Genomic DNA, 24271 nt, shown 5'->3' on the forward strand with positions numbered 1-24271 from the left:
ATACTTGTATTGTTTGTGTGGGGTATCGTTTACTATTTACTATACATTTGTATTGTTTGTGTGGGGTAACATTTACTATTTATTATACACTTGTTTGTGTGGGGTAACATTTACTATTTATTATGCACATGTATTGCTTGTGTGGGGTAACATTTATTATTTATTATACACTTGTATTGTTTGTGTGGGGTAACTTTTAGTATTTTTGTGTGGGGTAACATTTACTATTTTCTATACACTTGTTTGTGTGGGGTAACATTTGCTATTTATTATACACGAGTATTGTTTGTGTGGGGTAACATGTACTATTTATTATACACTTGTATTGTTTGTGTGGAGTAACATTTACTATTTATTATACACTTGTATTGCTTGTGAGGGGTAACATTTACTATTTATTAAACACTTGTTTGTGTGGGGTAAAATTTACTATTTATTATACACGTGTATTGTTTGTGTGGGGTAACATTTACTATTGATTATACACTTGTATTGTTTGTGTGGGGTAACATTTACTATTTTTTACACACTTGTTTGTGTGGGGTAACATTTACTATTTATTATACACTTGTATAGTTTGTGTGGGGTAACATTTACTATTTATAAAACAATTGTTTTTGTGGGGTAAAATATACTATTTACAATATACTTGTATTGTTTGTGTGGGGTAAGATTAACTATTTACTATACACTTGTATTGTTTGTGTGGGGAAACATTTACTATTTATTATACACTTGTTTGTGTGGGGTAACATTTACTATTTACTATACACGTGGATTGTTTGTGTGGGGTAACATTTACTATTTACTATATACTTGTATTGTTTGTGTGGGGTATCATTTACTATTTACTATACATTTGTATTGTTTGTGTGGGGTAACATTTACTATTTATTATACACTTGTTTGTGTGGGGTAACATTTACTATTTATTATGCACATGTATTGCTTGTGTGGGGTAACATTTATTATTTATTATACACTTGTATTGTTTGTGTGGGGTAACTTTTAGTATTTACTATATACTTGTATTGTTTGTGTGGGGTAACATTTACTATTTTCTATACACTTGTTTGTGTGGGGTAACATTTACTATTTATTATACACGTGTATTGTGTGTGGGGGGTAACATGTACTATTTATTATACACTTGTATTGTTTGTGTGGAGTAACATTTACTATTTATTATACACTTGTATTGTTTGTAAGGGGTAACATTTACTATTTATTAAACACTTGTTTGTGTGGGGTAAAATTTACTATTTATTATACACGTGTATAGTTTGTGTGGGGTAACATTTACTATTGATTATACACTTGTATTGTTTGTGTGGGGTAACATTTACTATTTTTACACACTTGTTTGTGTGGGGTAACATTTACTATTTATTATACACTTGTATAGTTTGTGTGGGGTAACATTTACTATTTATAAAACAATTGTTTTTGTGGGGTAAAATTTACTATTTACTATACACTTGTATTGTTTGTGTGGTGTAACATTTGCTATTTATTATACACGTGTATTGTTTGTGTGGGGTAACATTTACTATTTATTATACACTTGTTTGTATGGGGTAACATTTACTATTTAATGAACACTTGTTTGTGTAGGGTTGTTGATGTTGACTCTTTCGGCTTTTCCCGGTTAGGAGTCGCCACAGCGGAACTCCGGTCCGCTAATGATTGGCAGTAGATTTTTGCATGACGAGTTGCCGGCCCTAACGCACAACCTTCAACAAAGGTATGCCCATTCACGCATGTCTCCACACAGAAGATGCTCTAGCTGAGAATCAAACAGAACAACTTCTTACTGTGAGGTGACTATGCTACCGCAGCACCACCACCGCTGTCCACTTGTTTGTGTAGGGTAACATTCACTATTTATTATACATTTGTATTGTTTGTGTGGGGTAACATTTACTATTTACTGTACACTTGTATTGTTTGTGTGGGGTAACATTTACTATTTATTATACACGTGTATTGTTTGTATGGGGTAACATTTACAATTTATTATACACTTGTTTGTGTGGGGTAACATTTACTATTTATTATACATGTCTATTGTTTGTGTGGGGTAACATTTACTATTTATTATACATGTGTATTGTTTGTGTGGGGTAACATTTACTATTTACTATATACTTGTATTGTTTTTGTGGGGTAACATTTACTATTTTCTATGCACTTGTTTGTGTGGGGTAACATTTACTATTTATTATACACTTGTTTGTGTGGAGTAACATTTACTATTTATTATACATGTGTATTGTTTGTGTGGGGTAACATTTACTATTTATTATACACTTATTTGTGTGTGGTAACATTTACTATTTCCTATACACATGTATTGTTTGTGTGGGGTAACAATTACTATTTATTATACACGTGTACTGTTTGTGTGGGGTAACATTTACTATTTATTATACACTTGTTTGTGTGGGGTAACATTTACTATTTATTAAACACTTGTATTGTTTGTGTGGGATAACATTTACTATTTATTAAACACTTGTTTGTGTGGGGTAAAATTTACTATTTATTATACACGTGTTTTGTTTGTGAGGGATAGCATTTACTATTTATTATACACTTGTATTGTTTGTGTGGGGTAACATTTACTATTTATTATACACTTTTGTTGTTTGTGTGGTATAACATTTACTATTTATTAAACACTTGTTTTTGTGGGGTAACATTTACTATTTATTATACACTTGTATTGTTTGTGTGGGGTAACATTTACTATTTATTAAACACTTGTTTATGTGGGGAAACATTTAATTTTTATTATACACATGTATAGTTTGTGTGGGGTAACATTTACTATTTATTATACAGTTGTATTGTTTGTGTCGGGTAACATTTACTATTCATTTAACACTTGTTTGTGTGGGGTAACATTTACTATATATTATATACTTGTATTGTTTGTGTGGGCTAACATTTACTATTTATTAAACACTTGTTTGTGTGGTAACATTTACTATTTATTAAACACTTCTTTGTGTGGGGTAACATTTACTATTTATTATACATGTGTATTGTTTGTGTGGAGTAACATTTACTATTTACTATACACTTGTTTGTGTGGGGACACATTTGCTATTTATTAAACACTGGTTTTGTGGGGTAACATTTACTATTTACTATATACTTGCATTGATTGTGCGGGGGTAAAATTTACTATTTATTATACACTTGTATTGTTTGTGTGGGGTAACATTTAGTATTTATTATACACTTGCTTTGTTTGTGTGGGGGTAACATTTACTGTTTATTATAAACTTGTATTGTTTGTGTGGGGTAACATTTACTATTTATTAAACACTTGTTTGTGTGGGGTAACATTTACTATTTATTATACATGTGTATTGTTTGTGTGGGGCAACATTTACTATTTACTATATACTTATTATGTTTGTGTGGGGTATCATTTACTATTTACTATACATTTGTATTGTTTGTGTGGGGTAACATTTACTATTTATTATACATGTGTATTGTTTGTGTGGGGTAACATTTACTATTTATTATACATGTGTATTGTTTGTGTGGGGTAACATTTACTATTTACTATATACTTGTATTGTTTTTGTGGGGTAACATTTACTATTTTCTATGCACTTGTTTGTGTGGGGTAACATTTACTAATTATTATACACTTGTTTGTGTGGGGTAACAATTACTATTTATTAAACACTTGGTTGTGTGGGGTAACATTTACTATTTATTTACATGTGTATTGTTTGTGTGGGGTAACATTTACTATTTATTATACACTTATTTGTGTGTGGTAACATTTACTATTTCCTATACACATGTATTGTTTGTGTGGGGTAACAATTACTATTTATTATACACGTGTACTGTTTGTGTGGGGTAACATTTACTATTTATTATACACTTGTTTGTGTGGGGTAACATTTACTATTTATTAAACACTTGTATTGTTTGTGTGGGGTAACATTTACTATTTATTAAACACTTGTTTGTGTGGGGTAAAATTTACTATTATACACATGTTTTGTTTGTGAGGGATAACATTTACTATTTATTACTTGTTTATGTGGGGAAACATTTAATTTTTATTATACACATGTATAGTTTGTGTGGGGTAACATTTACTATTTATTATACAGTTGTATTGTTTGTGTCGGGTAACATTTACTATTTATTAAACACTTGTTTGTGTGGGGTAACATTTACTATTTATTATACACTTGTATTGTTTGTGTGGGGTAACATTTACTATTTATTAAACACTTGTTTGTGTGGTAACATTTACTATTTATTAAACACTTCTTTGTGTGGGGTTACATTTACTATTAATTATACACTTGTATTGTTTGTGTGGGGTAACAATTACTATTTATTAAACACTTGGTTGTGTGGGGTAACATTTACTATTTATTATACATGTGTATTGTTTGTGTGGGGTAACATTTACTATTTACAATACACTTGTTTGTGTGGGGAAACATTTACTATTTATTAAACACTGGTTTTGTGGGGTAACATTTACTATTTACTATATACTTGCATTGATCGTGCGGGGGTAAAATTTACTATTTATTATACACTTGTATTGTTTGTGTTGGGTAACATTTTGTATTTATTATACACTTGCTTTGTTTGTGTGGGGGTAACATTTACTGTTTATTATACACTTGTATTATTTGTGTGGGGTAACATTTACTATTTATTAAACACTTGTTTGTGTGGGGTAACATTTACTATTTACTATATATTTGCATTGTTTGTATGGGTTGTTTGGGGGTAAAATTTACTATTTATTATACATGTGTATTGTTTGTGTGGGGTAACATTTACTTTTTATTATACACTTGTATTGTTTGTGTGGGGTAACATTTACTATTTATTATACACGTGTGTTGTTTGTGTGGGGTAACATTTACTATTTATTATACATGTGTATTGTTTGTGTGGGGTAACATTTACTATTTACTATATACTTATTATGTTTGTGTGGGGTATCATTTACTATTTACTATACATTTGTATTGTTTGTGTGGGGTAACATTTACTATTTATTATACACTTGTTTGTGTCGGGTACCATTTACTATTTATTATACACATGTATTGCTTTTGTGGGGTAACATTTATTATTTATTATACACTTGTATTGTTTGTGTGTGGTAACTTTTACTATTTACTATATACTTGTATTGTTTGTGTGGGGTAACATTTACTATTTTCTATACACTTGTTTGTGTGGGGTAACATTTACTATTTATTATAAACGTGTATTGTTTGTTTGGGGTAACATGTAGTATTTATTATGCACTTGTATTGTTTGTGTGGAGTAGCATTTACTATTTATTATACACTTGTATTATTTGTGAGGGGTAACATTTACTATTTATTAAACACTTGTTTGTGTGGGGTAAAATTTACTATTTATTATACACGTGTATTGTTTGTGTGGGGTAACATTTACTATTTATTATACACTTGTATTGTTTGTGTGGTGCAACATTTACTATTTTTTATACACTTGTTTGTGTGGGGTAACATTTACTATTTATTATACACTTGTTTGTGTGGGGTAACATTTACTATTTATTAAACACTTGTTTGTGTGGGGTAACATATACTATTTATTAAACACTTGTTTGTGTGGGATAACATTTACTCTTTATTATACACTTGTTTTGTTTGTGTGGAGTAACATTTAGTATTTACAAAACAATTGTTTGTGTGGGGTAAAATTTACTATTTACTATACACGTATATTGTTTGTGTGGGGTAACATTTACTATATACTATACACTTGTATTGCTTGTGTGGGGTAACATTTGCTGTTTATTATAAGTCTCAGAGCCACAAGGGCGGGAGACTTAAACCTCATTTCTGACTTAATAAATAGGCTGGAGCTGGGATAGATTCATCACCCAAAGACTCCTATGCTGTGGAATAAAATCGTATATGTGAGGCAGAGCAGGCCTTGTTCAAGAGAAATCTTGACCAATGGATGGGAGATCGCAGATATACCCCAGGGATTACCTCAGTGTCACTGCTCAACAGAGGCACAGCAAAATAATGGGTATAGTTCCCCATACTAAAGGGGTGGCGTAAGCCACAAAACTATGGGCTAGGCTTGTAAATGCCCTCGGGCAGATAGCCTAGTATGAACCTATGAACCTATGAACCTATTATACACGTGTATTGTTTGTGTGGGTTAAAATTTACTATTTATTATACACTTGTTTATATGGGGTAACATTTACTATTTAATGAACCCTTGTTTGTGTAGGGTTGTTGTTTTTGAGTCTTTCGGCTTTTCCTGGTTAGGAGTCACCACAGCAGAACTCCGGTCCGCTAATGATTGGCAGTAGATTTTTATGTGCCGAGTTGCCGGCCCTGTCACACAACCTTCAACGAAGGTACGCCCATTCATGAATGTCTCCACACAGATGTCGGTCTAGCTGAGAATTGAACAGAACAACGTCTTACTGTGAGGTGACTAAGCTACCGCAGCACCACCACCGCAGTCCACTTGTTTGTGTAGGGTAACATTCACTATTTATTATACATTTGTATTGTTTGTGTGGGGTAACATTTACTAATTACTCTACACTTCTTTTGTTTGTGTGGGGTAACATTTACTATTTATTATACACGTGCATTGTTTGTGTGGGGTAACATTTACTATTTATTATACACTTGTTTGTGTGGGATAACATTTACTGTTTATTATACATGTGTATTGTTTGTGTGGGGTAACATTTACTATTTATTATACATGTGTATTGTTTGTGTGAGGTAACATTTACTATTTTCTATGCACTTGTTTGTGTGGGGTAACAATTACTATTTATTATGCAATTGTTTGTGTGGAGTAACATTTACTATTTATCATACACATGTCTTGTTTGTGTGGGGTAACATTTCCTATTTATTATACACTTATTTGTGTGTGGTAGCATTTACTATTTCCTATACACATGTATATTTTGTGTGGGGTAACATTTACTATTTATTATACACGTGTATTGTTTGTGTGCGGTAACATTTACTATTTAGTAAACACTTGTTTGTGTGGGGTAAAATTTACTATTTATTATACACGTGTATTGTTTGTGTGGGGTAACATTTACTATTTATTATACACTTGTATTTGTGTGGGGTAACATTTACTATTTATTATACACTTGTATTGTTTGTGTGGTGTAACATTTACTATTTATTAAACACTTGTATTGTTTGTGTGGGGTAACATTTACTACTTATTAAACACTTTGTGTGGGGAAACATTTAATTTTTATTATACACATGTATTGTTTGTGTTGGGTAACATTTTCTATTTATTAAACACTTGTTTGTGTGGTAACATTTACTATTTATTAAACACTTGGTGTGGGGTAATATTTACTATTTATTATACACTCATTGTTTGTGTGGGGTAACAATTACTATTTATTAAACTCTTGGTTGTATAGGGTAGCATTTACTATTTGTTATACACTTGTATTGTTTGTGTGGGGTAACATTTGCTATTTACTATACACTTGTTTGTGTTGAGAAACATTTACTATTTTCTATGCACTTGTTTGTGTGGGGTAACATTTACTATTTATTATACACTTGTTTGTGTGGAGTAACATTTACTATTTATTATACACGTGTATTGTTTGTGTGGGGTAACATTTACTATTTATTATACACTTATTTAGTAACAATTACTATTTATTATACACGTGTATTGTTTGTGTGTGGTAACATTTACTATTTATTATACACTTGTTTATGTGGGGTAACATTTACTATTTATTATACACTTGTATTGTTTGTGTGAGGTAACATTTACTATTTATTTTACACTTGTATATTTTGTGTGGGGTAACATTTACTATTTATTAAACACTTGTTTGTGTGGGGAAACATTTAATTTTTATTATACACGTGTATTATTTGTGTGGGGTAATATTTAATATTTATTATACTGTTGTATTGTTTGTGTGGGGTAACATTTACTATTTATTATACACTTGTTTGTGTTGGGTAACATTTGCTATTTATTATACACTTGTATTGTTTGTGTGGGGTAACATTTACTATTTATTATGCACTTGTATTGTTTGTGTGGGTAACAATTACTATTTATTAAACACTTGGTTGTGTGGGGTAACATTTACTATTTACTATACGCTTGTATTGTTTGTATGGGGTAACATTTACTATTTATTATGCATGTGTATTGTTTGTGTGTGGTAACATTTACTATTTATTATACACTTGTTTGTGTGAGGTAACATTTACTATTTATTAAACACTGGTTTGTGTGGGGTAACATTTACTATTTACGATATACTTGCATTTTTTGTGTGAGTTGTTTGGGGGTAAAATTTACTATTTATTATACACGTGTATTGGTCGTGTGGGGTAACATTTACTTTTTATTATACACTTGTATTGTTTGTGTGGGGTAACATTTACTATTTGTTATAGACTTGCATTGTTTGTGTGGGGTAACATTCACTATTTACTATACACTTCTATTGTTTGCTTGTTGTGTATCTGTATTGTTCGCAGTTTTTGGCTCCCTGGTAGTCAGTCTAAATAATTTGTAATTATCTTTAAGGAGATTACAGTCTGGCCTGCTGGCGCTTGTCCTCTGGCACCATTTCAGAATAAAATAATTCAGTTCAAAGTTGTAAATTCTACAACAATGACAACATTTCCTTTTGTGAATCTGGTGCAATAATTAATCTCTATAATTAATAGCTGTCAAAATATTGTAAACCACTAACATAAAAAAAAAAGGTTTACTTTTTGGTTTTTCCGGAGAGCCACCTGTAGGCTCCTACTAAAAAAGGTTAGATTTTTGTTTTCTTTTCCTAGTTCCTCTTCCATAGTTCTGCTATACTGGTGCTAATGTATGTGATACTCTTGCTTCTCTGGTGGACAGAGAATCTGGAAAATAACAATATAACCTTTCCTGACTCATAGTCTGATCTGTATTACACTTATACCTTTACAATTTAATAAAGAGCACTTCTAGATCAATGTTATGAATGCTTTAACAGTTTATCATTGCAGACAACAATGCATTAGATTATATAAACCTGTTGAGGGTTACTTTGACATCTCAGATTTGAATTAGGATTGTAGTTGTTCCCCTAAAATATTAGTTCATAGGTTCATAGGTTGGTACTAGGCTATCGGCCCTAAGCCCTATGCAAGCCTAGCCATAACAATTCCCTGGAAATGTTTTCCCACAATATTTACTTCTCTGGGCCCCTGTCTAGCAGGGTGACTGACATGATCCCGGAGTCAATTTCCTATCGCCCATCCAATCATCAAGGTTCCTTTTGAAGAGGGCCAATGAGGCGCTCTGCTTGACATGTATGGGCAGTCTGTTCCAGAGTATGGGGAGTCTCTGGGTCAGGAACCTATCCCTCCAGCAAGTTTTGTTCATTGTGATGATAATGGAGCATGTGGCTCTGAGGGATTGGGATTTCTTTAAGTGGAGCATGTCCAACAGCTCAGGATTTGACATGGCCTTGTATGTTAAGCAGAGATCGCCTCTGAGTAGACGATATGCCACAGAGTATAGCTGGAGTTTTTTTTAGAAGGTCAGCATATGGCATCTGCTTTAGACCTGTGATTCTATTAGTGAGGTATTTCTGTGGCCTTTCCAGCTGTTGCAGATGTCTTGTGAGGTACATACCAAATGGGGCATTATACTCTATAATGGGTCTAGATGGTCCCCTACCTTTTTGACAACAAAGATGTGGGTTAAAGGATTGACACTGTTAGTGGTACAAAAGGTAGCACATTCCCATCTGACATGGGAAGACCAAAAGGCTGTGGCATCTATTCTCACTTCATGTTACTGGATTACTGACACTGCAGTACATTATCAGAGTGCTGCACACTTGAGTGTGTTGTCCTTAAGATGAACAACATGGGTGTAACAGATCCCACAGCACCTATTATAAAGAGTAGCTGGGCCAAATTTCCCCAAGTAGTAGAAATATCATTTCATGACTCCTCTGAAAAATGCCACTAGCTTATTGGGACTGGCTCAGTTATCAAAGGAGCACATTGCAGTGAATGCCTGCTTTGAATCCAGGCAATGAATAAACAAGAAATCAAAGAGAATATGAGAAGAATCCATGCTGCACTGGCCGTTGATTGCTTTGATGGTAGAAAGGAAGCTCCATGTTTGTGTTGACATTTTGAAAACACTAGTGTATATCTGGATATTGTGTTTGTTGTTAAAGGTTTTGGCATTAGACTAGAAAGGAAAACTTGGAAGACTGGAAAAAAATAGCAAACAAAGTTGTAGTGAAATACATTTACATAAAAATATGATTTGAACACTAGTTGGTTTTTGCTGAATATCAATGTATTGGTATAAGTAGGATATAAGCTTCTAAGATAAGACATATTATGCTATAAGGTATATGTACTAGTACACAGTAGATTCTCGGTAACAAGAAATCAAAGTAAATTACCTAAATAGCCTTTCACCTCCTAGAAGTAAGAGACTAAAAACAAATAATGCAATTTGCCTATCCAAAAATAGTAGAGTGTTAATGCAGGATAGAGAAAAGCATGGAATGAACGGTAAAAAAATTATAAAATGAATTATAAAATACCACAATATCTCAAAAACTTCAGAATGTTCAGCAAGGGCACTTAAAGGCACAAAATTATACTATAATGGCATTCAGAACAATAGAAAATACAATCCTAAAAATTCAAAGCTAACCCCTCTCCCAGTCGAACCTGCAATATAATTCACGAAATCCACAAACAGGTATCTGAAAGTCCAACAAGCCACTCAGTAGTATGTCTGAACGCTAGTTTTATTTTGTACAAAAAAGCGTTTTCGCCACAATAAAAAATGCAGCTTCATCAGAGATGCAATATAATTCAGCATCCCTTCATAAATAGTATAGCATCCCTAATCAAGGATTCCCCAACATCTAATCCCAACCCTGCCCAACAGCCACATATCACCACATCTCCTTTCAATTTCAAGCCTGTGCCCACATCCTATGTAAAACTACTCTTAAACAATCTTAAATCATTCTGTACTTTAGCTAGTGACCTTCCAAATGAGTATATTAAATAGCAGCCAATAACATTGCCTATACTGTCTCAATCTTTTGAAATAGCTCAGTCCAAGAATCCTACATTCACTCCCTCTTTCTGGAAAACATCACACATTATCCCTCTGCACAATGGAGGAAATTCCACAGGTATTGTTAACTTTAGACCTATCTTTAGATCTTATCCCCCCTCTCCAAAATACTTGAAAAATGTATTTAAAAACTGCTAAACTACCTCATGCAAGAATAACTCCTATCCCTCACATAACACAGCTGGCATCTCTCCCACAGTACTAATACTGCACTTCTTTTTTTTTTCTATATTTATTTTTATTTGTTTTCCAGAAGTAAATTACAGTAAATCACAATACAAACAATCATGAGAATTGTCAGATACAAAGTAATATTGTTTCAACATCCAATCAGGTCATATTTCTACTAAGTCTCATAGAATAAAACACATTTACTATTTATCTTCAAATTTTAACAGAAAAATGTATAGAATTATCCTAACTGCATGGTGTAGTAAACTCTAACACACTATATATAATATTTACAGCAGGTGCAATAGCAGCTAAAGGGCAAAAGTATGCGAGAGATATAACTGTATTCGATTCATCCTTAAATCGCTTGTCTAAGGTTCTTTGATTTGTACTTTACTTAGTAGAGGGGAATTTTGTATACAATGTGATGGTCTGATTCTTTGAATAATATTAATTCTTTTAGAATGTGGTTCAGAAGGAGATTCTAATATTTTTGAAAATATGTATGCTTATTACTATCTCTTGTGATTAATTTATGTGCTAGAATATATTTAGTAGCTTTGGTCTAGAATTCCTCCCATGATAGTTTGGTTCTGTCTGTCCAGTTCTGGGTGATATATAGTTTCATTAGCGTAAATAATGTAACTAATATCAGTATGTCCTGCTTAAGTAATTTTTTTTGGGGGGGGTTATATGTAGGCTAGCAAATTCCCACGATAATGTTGACTGCTCGTAATCCATTTTTTATAACTTCACCTTTAGAGAACACCATAACTTGTGTGTAAATTTACAGCCCCATAGGATGTGAAAGAGATGACCATTCACTGCTGGACAACAGGGACAGTGTGGGGAGTAGTTTGAATTAAATTTATTTAAAATCACTGGTGTGGAGTAGGAATTATTGCTGATCATCAATTGTGTATAGATTAAACTCTTGAAAGGGGATAATTTTGGTGTAGTTTCTATTCCTTTGGATTTTTGTTCATCTGTAATTTTTTTCATTTTTCTCACTCCAGTAGGCAGAGAACACTAAGGATGATTGATATTTGATGGATGTAAATAACTTGTATGTGTTAGAGAGAATTTTCTTTTTGTAAGAAAGGCATTGAAGCAGTGTTGTTATAGTATCTATGTCTGCTTGTACTGAATTGTTACAGCTACCCAGCGTGGCAGCCAACTATTTACGTTGTCTTAGAATTATTATATGTTTTTTCTAATACTGCACTTCTAACCTTAATAGATGCTGTCACTAAAGCTACAGATAATAGCAAGCTAGTCTACAGCTTATTTCTAGACTTGTCTAACTCCTGTGATACAATTTGTCACATTAAACGTCCGTTCAAATGTCCTCACAAGGTCTATCTCAGCCCACCCTTCTATGGTTCAGAAGCTACCTGCCCAATAGGTTTCAGTCAGTAAAATGGCACTCCACCCTCTCTCCAAACCTCCCAGTCACCACCGGTGTACCACAAGGTTCTATCCTGGGTCCTTTCTTCTTTAACATTCTCACCGACACCTTCCACACATCCACACAACAGGCTTTCTTAATAAAATACACAAATAACTCTACACTCATATGCACATATGACAGCCTGGCACAGGAAGCTTTAACAGCCACTGAAACATGGCTTTGTATCTCGTAACTCATGCTCACCTCATAAAAAACAAACTACTTCTCTTTTCCCCCCAAAGTCCCTCTCTTTAAAAAAAAAAAAAAAAACGAAAACAAAGCTTAAAGTCGTTTGTGTTGATAATATAGCTACTGAGTCACATAGCATATTATTAGGGTGATAATCATAAATTTGACCTGCATATACAAAATTGCATAAAATAAAAAAAATCACCGAAACCTTTCTCACCAATGCAACTAAAGCTACACTTGTCACTACTTATCAACTCCCCGTACTTCGTTATTATTGTACTCCCATCCTTACTAACTTCCAGGCACCACAAAAATCAAAACTTGAGCAATGCTGTTATGAAGTGACTAAATTTACTGCATGTTGCTCAATCTCTTTCTAACATAGAAGACAAGCAGGTGGGGTATTTCATTTAGATGCTTTAATAAATAGAAACACATCAGGATGGATAGCAGCATCATAAAATGTAGACAAACTAGTTAACAGACAGACCTTACATACATACATGCTTATATTTCAACAGCTTACTACAAAATGGCAGTCGAGCTTGCACATACTCAGTATTTATACATTTGTGCAAGCCCTTGGATAGCTTCTTAAAGGTACATACCCACACATTGATCTACATCCTCCATCTTAAAAAGATTGCCCTTAACAAAAACAATATCAGAGTTAGACATGCATTACTATAAACATTAGAAACAAACACAATGTTCATGTCCAAGTTGCCTTGTATCTGTTACATGGTCTGGAGATACAACTGGATCTCGTAACATAACAATCTGGACTGAATTTAACAACAGAGACAGTCTTCAGTGAACAACTCGTATCAGGAACTTCAGGATTCATCACAGGAATGAAAATATTCTCTAGAACTTCCTCTGGAATTGGAACACTGGATAACTCGCTCTGAGATAAAGACTCTTTCTTATAGGCTATGTGCTGTGGTGTAGGCTCAGAGACCAGTATTAAATGTTTCTGATTCCACGTAAACTCTGCTCCTTGTGATTCCACAATGTACAATCTTGGCTCTGGGCAAATATTCTTCACAACACCAATCTGATCATAACCTTTGAACATTTGCATCCTTACCACTTCTCCTTTTTATAACGGATTGAGCAGTTTGCTGGTCATTGCTTTAGGACTTCTGGGTTAAATGCTTCTTCAACAGATTGGCTTTCACTGATATGTAGTTCTTCACACATGGAACCAGCAATTGACTACTGATTGGTAATGTGGTTCTGGTTTCTCTTGACAGAAGTCTCTGAGCTGGTAAACCAAGATGTTTACCATGAGGAATATTTCTGAGATTCAAGATATTCAAAAAACATCACTATTGTTTCATTTTGACTTCCCTAGTAACTGTTTTGCAATTTGAACTGCAAGTTCTGGCAAACCATTTGACTGTGGATACTCAGGACTACTCATGACATGAGTAAAGTCCCATTCTTCGGCAAATTTTTTGAACTGTTGGCTTGTAAACTGCATGCCATTGTCAGAATTAACTTTGTGTGGACTACCATATACTGCAAAATTATGCTTCAAGTTTGTAATGATAGTGCTGGATGCTAAGTTGGGAAATAGGTCAATCTCAGACCAATTGGAATAAGAGTCTACTAACACCAAAAAATGTCGACCATTCCACTCCAAAATGTCAATGGCTACTGTTGACCAAGGTAGCCCCAGAATCTGGTTTAGCTGAAGTTGTTCTTTCTGTTGATGTGGCTTTATTACACACAGAACAAGGTAAAAGCGCTCATTCAATGTATTGTGACATAGGCCCAAATACTAGACCTCTCGCTCTTCTTTTGGTAGATTCAGTTCCTGGTTGACCATGATACAAGTTAGTAATGTACTCCTCTTGCAAGGACTTTGGAACAATTACTTTCAGACCTTTCATAATGATACCATTGTCAGACAAAATCTCATCTCTGTATGGAAAATAAGGTTGCACTTCTTGAGGTAAACTAGATTGCTTTGGTGGCCATCCTTGATTGATAAAGTGGTTGAGCCGCTGTAAAACTGGATCTGTGGCTGTGTGATCTCTTAGCTCATCAAAATGTGTGGAAAGAAAATTTCTCGCTTTCATGACTTCAGAATCAGTGTTCTCATTCTCATGCTGTTCTGTGGTGTTTCTGAATGATCTGGACAACGTATCATCCAGATAAAGAAGTTTGCCTTTCTTGTAGACAAGAGTGAACTTCAAACATGCAAACACAATTGCCAAAAGCTCTTTCTCAATCTGAGCATACTGCATTTCAGTTTGGGTAAAAGTTCTCGATGCATAGGCAACAGGTTGACCCTCTTGTAGAATGACTGCACCAAGACCAAACTTAAAAGCATCACATGGAAGAGTAACTGGCTTGTGAACATCATAGTATATGAGAGTTGATGGGCTAGCAATTCTCTGTTTCTGGGCATCAAATGCTCTTTGGTGTTGCTCTAACCAAGACCAGGATACATCTTTATGTGTCAGCTCTCCAAACAGTGGTGAAAGTTAGCTCAAGTCTGGAATGAACTTGCCTAGGTAGGTAACCATGCCAAGAAAACATTGCAGGGCTTGAACATTGTCTGGAGCTGGCATCTTGAGAATTGCTGTTTGCTTAGAAGGGTCTGGTCATAGGCCTAAACTGGTAAATAAATGGCCAACATAAGTAAAGTCTTGTAGCCTGAATTTGCATTTCTGTGGATTGAACTTAAGATTCATTTGACGTACCCTTTCTAGAACTTTTCTGAGATTTCTGTCATACTCTGCTTCACCATTACCTCCTACTAGTATGTTGTCTACTATAATGACATAAGGACACCTAGAAAAAAATTTGCTCCATTGTACGCTGAATGAATTCACTTGCAGACTTTATCCCAAATGGCATTCTTACAAATCTGTACCTGCCAAACAGAGTACTGAATGTAGTGAGCAATGCTGATTTCTTGTCGAACTGAATTTGCCAAAATGAACTCTTTGCATTTAAGACAGAAAAAACAGTGGCATTTGGCATCAAAGCTGTGACTTCTTTGACTGTGCGCATTGGGTGATGAGGTCTTTTTAGTGCTTTATTCAAATCTTGTGAATCAATACATATTCTGATGTTATCTGAGCTTTTCTTATGAGCTACCACCATGGAAGATACCCGCTCAATTAGTTCATCCACTGGACAAATCACACCTTACCGCACCATTTTATCTAACTCAGCTTTGACTCTGGCCTGCATGGCTATTGGAACTTTTCAAGCTGTCCTGATAATTGGACTTGACATCTGGGTCTTACTTCATGGAGCACACAACTGGAAGCTTCCCTAGTTTGTCTTCGAAAAGATCAGCATAGTAGTGGTCTTTTAAGCTAACCGGATGGGCTTCCTTATTAAAGGAAAGCAGTCCCATTTTCAAACTGTCTCTGAGGCTAAATAATGACTGGACGTGTCTCTTGACCATATAAAATAGCAACTCACAGCTTCTCCCAGCAGAGTAACATGAAAGCACTACTGAACCTTCAGTCTGAATTTCTTCATCACCATAAGCAACAAGCTTTGCACTCCTTGCCAAATTAAGCCTTTCCCCATGACACTCTAGAAAATGTTTCTGTTGACATAACATTGCACTTGGAACCTGTGTCAACTTTGAGCTCTGTGGTTTGCCATTTATCCTAACAGTACACAATACTTCATTCTTTGCCTTTAAATCTATTGCAATTTCTGTTTCATGAAGCACTAACACACCATCAACATAAAGAGTAGGGTTGCAGCTCTCTAATTGATCAACTCGCTTCTTAAAATGTTCCCTTTTAATAAAAGAATGTGGGCCTTTTGATTTATAAAACCTCTTAAAATAATTCCACTTATTGCATTTGTGGCATTGTTGATCAAAAGCTAAAACGTCTTTCTTTTAGATTCGTGACTTCCACCACAATTATGACAGTTGGAAATAAAACTAGGTTGTGGCCCATGCTTTGAGTTTGCTGACTCAGTCATGCTTCACTGAGACTGTGCGAACTCTGGAATTTTCTGGAAAATGTTGGGGTTTACCAGTGAGTACTTTATGGGCTACAGTTGCTGCCACATTCTTGGGCCTGTTTCTTTCAACCACGTACTGCATACTATCAAAATAAGCTTTATAACTGTGCATTCTAGACCTATTTTCATGTGTAAGCATATTTTGTGTGCTTTTCTGTGAGCTCGTATATCTGACAAATCTCAATGGCCTTATTTAAAGTTAAATCACTGTCACAAAGCAAAATCTTTCTCATTGCATCATTTTTAATACCACATGTCTGTCCTTTATCAACTAATCCATTAAGTCATCAAATCTGCATGTTTTAACCTTGTTTCTCAATTTAGTTATATATGCTGCAAAAGTTTCACCAAGCTTTTGATTCCTTGTATAAACTAAGTGCCTTTCCATTGTAACATCTGTCTGGGGGTTAAGCATTTCTCTAAATTTACATTTTAAGCACTCAGGGGCCTCCCTTGACTTAGCCAGTACAACAATATGATGGTTTCCCCTCTCCTGTATAGATAGCAGGTCGATACACAAATGAACGTTCCCTTTCTATGGGTTTTGATGCAGCTAAATTAAGTAGAATGAATGCCTTTGTACAGTTATCCTTATTAGAAAATGCAGCCTGTATGAAAATGTTGTACTCTTGCTCAAACACTATCTGCTTCTCTGCAAGATTGTTGTCAAATGCAGGTGCACTGGGTTTTTGAAATCCATCTGCCATACCCCCAAAGTATGTGTTTGTGCAATCACTGAAATATGGCCTTGTAATTATGTATTAACAAACTGTTCTGTGAGCTTGTAATAACATTCAAATGCACAATAAACTCTTCAAAATACTATACTTTTCAAAACGTTCTCTGAAATGGCTGTTATCATGCGAAATAACTTTACTGTAATACTACACAAACATCCAAACACTTCATACTCTTCTGATAACTCAGATATCTTTAATCAATATGGAAAATACATGCTTAGTGAAAATGCAGTAATTTATCTTATTTTATTCATTTTATGCAATTCAAACTTTATTTCAAACATTTTCTGTAGTAATTTGAATATTTTTATCAATATCTGACATATCTGTTTATGAAAATATTGTTTAGAGTATTTTGTATGCCTCATTTCATATTTTGTGAATAAGAAATAGTGGTGAGCAAGTTTTAACATCTGAAATTTGTTTCTGACCTGTTTTACGAAGTATACATACAGTAGGGACGATTCACTGTTGTATATTCCTCCAGTTCCAACCAAGTGCCTCTTGAACTCAAACTGAAGATTCCATCCTGGATTCAAGTCCTTTTAGGCATATCTCTTCTGACACCATGTCCTTTAGACATGACACTTCTGACACCATGCTGCTCGTCTCTCTCTAACATAAAAGGCAAGCAGGTTGGATATTTTGTTTAGATGCTTTAATACATAGAAACACATCAGGATGGATAGCAGCATCATAAAATATAAACAAACTGATTAACAGACAGACCTTACATACATGCATGCTTATATCTCAACAGCTTACTACAAAATGGCAGTTGAGCTTGCACATGCTCAGTATTTATACACTTGTGCAAGCCCTTGGATAGCTTCTTAAAGGTAGATACACACACATTGCTCTACACTGGAAATATTCCTTTCAGAACCTACCACCGTATAGCACTAAAATGCATAAATTGGTCAGAACGATCCCATCGACTAACATATTAACAGCTTCTTACCACCTATAATATTATCCATCATCCACCAGCTTGTCCAGCACTAAAAGCCATTCTACACAACTATGTTCCCAATTGGTCATTAAGCTCCAGTCACCAAAAACTCCTGTCTGTCCACAGACCTATCAAATCTGCTGGGCATGGTCTGTATTTTCACCATGTTGCTAAGGCCTGAAACTATTTACCTGTATCCATAAAGTTACCACCCTCCCTCCAGTCCTTTAAAACCATTTGGAAAGATTTTCTAACCCAAATCTCACTAATTTCTTGCTCAAACCTCAGGATAAACTACATCCCTAAGTAAGAACATTCACATATTCATACTTTATACCTCATTGCTCTCAAATTTTCACAAATTGCCTTACTTCAATTTCCCTCCCCAGTCCTCTTTCTAACTATGTCATAACCCTGTTTTTTGTCTCACTTCATATAGCAGTTCCTGTTTGTGTTATACTAATTTACTTTTAATTTCTGTAAACTGGCTACAATTTCTCTAAATATTAAATCATTGTCATATAAGTTGTATCTATTTTAACTGTTTTCACATTATGTCTAATTTGGTACAATCATTTTATCTCATCCCCCTGTACCACCTTAGCAATGGGTGTTAACCCTAACCCTAACACTGCCCTTTCTCAAACCCTAACCCTACACCTTAACGTAAGAAAAACTTTCCTATAACACTGTGACAACACAAGACACACTCAGAGATACAAATGCACAGAAACACACATTAACATCACTGCATCTGTCCCTTTACCTAACCCTGACCCTAACCCTGATTACCATTCACACACATGTGCAAAAACACATACACACACACACACACACACGCACACACACACACACACACACACACACACACACACACACACACACACACACACACACACACACACACACACACACACACACACACACATACAGTCTCTAATCACTTCCAGTCCCACTCACCTTTCACAACTAAACAGTCCCTCAGCTTTTTGCACATTTGGCTGTTTGTCCAGTCAGCATTAAGCAACACCCGTATTCCTCGGCAATTAGCCGTCATTTGATCAACTCGAGGGAACTCATATATATATATATATATATATATATATATATATATGGTTCCCTATCAGAAGCCTGAAACACTATAAGCTTGAAAATCAAAATCCTGAAACCAAAAGCCTGAAAATTCAAAATCCCGAAAACCCAAAATCCTGAAACTCAAAATCCTGAAAACACAAATAATGCTAATATGTCACTATAAAGACACTTCTTCTTCTTCTTTCGGCTTTTTCCCGGTTAGGGGTCGCCACAGCGGATCACCTTGTCCGCACATTGAATGGCAGTAGAGTTTTTATGGTGTCGAGTTGCCAGCCCGGCGCCCAACCTTCCACAGAAGGCACACTCACACGCACACCTAGGGCCAATTTAGAGTATCCAATCCACCTGCAGCATGTCTTTGGGATGTGGGAGGAAACCGGAGCACCCGGAGGAAACCCACGCGACCACAGGGAGGACATGCAGACTCCGCACAGAAGGCACCCCAGCCGAGGATCGAACCGGAGAACCTCTTGCTGTGAGGCGGCAATGCTAACCACTGCACCACCGTGGCCGCCCATGTCACTATAAAGACACTAATATCTACTAACTGACCCTGACCCTAACCCTAACCCTAAGGTCCGTCAATATCGCACACTCACCTGACCCACGCCCTAACTCTAACTCACTTAAACCGCCCCTAACCCCAATATTTGTCACTATTGCATACATGCCTAACCTGCGCCCTAACCCTAACTCACTTAAACCACCCCTAACCCTAACATAAAACCAACCGCACACTCACCTGAACCCAACGCATGACCTAACACCACAGGGCTAACAATAGCAAAGCCACAATGACGTCAGTATGTCCATTTTGTGTTTTCAGGATTTTGAGTTTCAGGATTTTGGGTTTTTGGGATTTTGAATTTTCAGGCTTTTGGTTTCAGGATTTTGATTTTCAAGCTTATAGTGTTTCAGGCTTCTGATAGGGAACCATATACATATATATATATATATATATATATATATATATATATATATATATATATATATATATATATATATATATATATATATATATATATATATATATATATATATATGTGTGTGTGTGTGTGTGTGTGTGTGTTGATCAACAGCCTATCAAAAAATGCAACAACAAATAAAACCATTGTTATTTTTAAATAAAAAACTAAGAACATGGATCAGTTAGCAGGAGGAAGGGGCAGACAGGGGGGTGGAACAGACAGCCAGATATGGGTGAATTTATTTTGGACAGGAGCTAGAATACTTACAGGATGGAAGAAGAAAATAGTAGACAGAATGCAGAATAGATCAAAAGGGAGGCACAGATGGTTCAAGAAAAAATAAAAATAAAAAACAAGAAAATCAGGCAGAGAGGAAGTAGGAGCTGATATCACAGGTTAGAAGAATGAAACATCAGGATGGAACGTTAATTGTGAAGAATAAAAGAAGAACACAGAATTAGGACAATGGACCACTGCATACTAATTATCTCCATAGACCATAATTTCTTTTCAAATGCATTTCCTCACAATTAGATATGGATAATTAAAGAGATGTCAGTCTTGGCGTAGCTTTTTACACATTGTGAGTTTCTCAGAGAAGCAATGCTTAAATTACAGAAGCAATCGTTTTAATGTAATAAACAAAAGAGAGAATAAAACATATTTACAAGTAATAATAATAATAATAATGTAATGACTTTCAATCAATGAAAATATTACAAAAAGTTGCAGGCAATACTTTTAGCACTACAGCATTAATTAGGTGCCAGGAGTGTTAGCTTTAAATGATTAAATAAAATATAGTTACAGAGCAGTTCTGTGTACAAAAGTTTTAGGAACATTTATACATAAAAAATTATTATCATTTTTACAGGTGTTCACTGTAATGATTCAAGCACATATTTCAATACATTCTTTCATTATGAAGAAGAAAAATTGTTAAAGGTTGACTTAAACATTAGAGTCTTAACAGAAAGGAAAGGAAAATGTTAACATAGATGGCATAAGAGGACACTATGATAGGGTGAAGAAAGGATCAATGTAAAAGTTACAGAGTGTAGGACAAATAAAGTAACAGTGGAGCATGCCCAAACCCTCCAACAGAGGTCAAAGGTTACATAGAGTAGGAGAAGTAAGGTAATGATAGTGGAGCATGCCCGGACCATCTTGCAGAGGCCAAAGGTTACAGAGAGTAGGAGAAGTAAGGTAAGCACAGTGGAGCATGCCCAAACCCTCCAGCAGAGGTCAAAGGTTACATAGAGTAGGAGAAGTAAGGTAATGATAGTGGAGCATGCCCGGACCATCTTGCAGAGGCCAAAGGTTGCAGAGAGTAGGAGAAGTAAGGTAAGCACAGTGGAGCATGCCCAAACCCTCCAGCAGAGGTCAAAGTTTACAGGGAATAGGAGAATTAAGGTAACAACAGTGGAGCATGCCCCGACCGTCTTGCAGAGGTCAAAGGTTACAGAGAGTAGGAGAATTAAGGTAATGACAGTAGAGCATGCTCAAACCCTCCAGCAGAGGAAAAAGGTTACAGGAGTAGGAGAAGTAAGGTAATGACAGTGGAGCATGCCTGAACCCTCCAGCAGAGGTACACCTCTCTAATCTAACTCAGATTTCCTGGGTCAGAGTCTAGTAGTTTTCCCTCTATGCCAGTTGCAAAACAAGTTCCAGTAAGTGTTTGTGCTGGAGGTTGCATTGGGAGTGCATACCTGCTCTCTTCCATAATCAGCATAAGCCTGCAGACATCCCATTTCCACAGAATTGGCATTTGTGTATTTTTCTCTGGTCCACAGCTGGGAAATAGGTGCATATTGTGTGCCTTTAGACTTGCACACTGCTCTGTACTTCCTGACAAAAGTGGGAAGTCTCAGGCGCATTAATCTTCTCCCTCATGTGTAAACTGCTAGAGAGATCTTAGCCATTAGTCGAACTTGGGTCACCCATCTCTTAATCATGGCTTTACCACTCTGTGCCAACTCAGCTGTAGCAGATATTGTCATTTTTTTCATTAGCAAGGCCTATTCTGTTGTTAAAACTGCACCCTCCTGTGACTGAGAATAAGTTGTGTACCTGGGTCAAATATGATATTTAATTTCACACTATATTACAACTAATGCATGACACTTTTGTCAATAGTTTTTTAACAAGTCTTGCAAAATCTTTAGTTTTGGGCTAAATACTTCCAGCTGCAGGTCAAGTTACAGCATCTTAGAAAAGTGGTAATCATTCTGAGACCATGACTATATAGCTTGCAAAGTCATTTTTTAACAGTATCTGTAGGAAGGTATTATCAGATACAGCTATTTCTTATAGAAAATGCCCAAAGTGATGGCCATCATGCAGTTCCAAAACTGGCCACATGCTAAAGATTATTCATATTAATACATTCAACAAAAATAAACTTGCTTGTGTCATCTGCTCATTTGGGTAAACCAAAAAAAACAATGTATGTAATGTAAATTTATTTTTTGAAATAATTTTCAGAATTGTCTGACTTTGATAACATATCATAATTATTCAGTAAAAAAAAGTTACACACCCCACTTATCTTAAATTCTGGTCACAAAGCTGTAGTAAGGTTAGCAACTCTCAGTCACTAGCGTGGATGACCTTTACTTCAAATGCACTTATTTTGGTTTATAAAACCTTATGCAATTTTTGAGAAATGCATTTCTAAAAAGGCAATGCAAGTGCAGTTGAATGTTTTCGACTGTGTGCCACTACAGCTTACTCTAGTTTTGGCTGCTTCTTCTTCTGTAAACAAAGAAAATTTGATGGGATAATCTGTGTGATTAAAATTGAGCAATTTGGTGACAAAGTAATATTTAATTTACCAAGTAGATTAATTTTATTTATATTCTTTTATAACTACTTTCCAACACTTTTGTGGGCAAATCATCTGGTAAGCATTTTCTTACTTAAACAAGAGTCGGGCATAGAAATAAAGGAAATTATAGACTTTGATCCACTCTGAGCAACACATTGCACAGTTCTAACACCTGGCTAGAAGAGATAAACTGATGCAGGAGGCCAATAACTGAAAGTATTCTGTTCCCTTGAAATATGCATTAGACTTGACCATTGCCCACAGCTTGAATAATTAAGAAATTGGGGAAAAGTATCTGAGTTATAAGCAACAACCAAATACATTTGTCTGAGATACAAATCAGTTATTTATCCATTTCAGTTATATTATGACTTCTTAGTGCCCGGTTCCCATTCTCAATGTAGCACTCCACCCCCTTATCTCTTCATTTTGTTTCCTCACCTCATCCTCTCAGAAGATATCACTGTTCTCAAAAAAAAAAAAAGACTCCATTGTACTCTTAACAAGTTAACAAGCTGATTGGTACAAGTCCAAATTTGCCGACTGGCTTCCTACAGTCGACCAACTCTTCAGTAATGAGCAAAATAAATAAATAAAATGTGCAAATCAACTTCCTACTTCCTAAAGCCAACACACACCAGCTCGTTTGCCCTTCTGAATAACTCCCACCAGCCCTTTGCTCCTGGA

Source organism: Protopterus annectens, chromosome 15.part0, assembly GCF_019279795.1.
Source record: "Protopterus annectens isolate FY-2018-M chromosome 15.part0, PAN1.0, whole genome shotgun sequence".
Classification (NCBI taxonomy): Eukaryota; Metazoa; Chordata; order Ceratodontiformes; family Protopteridae; genus Protopterus; species Protopterus annectens.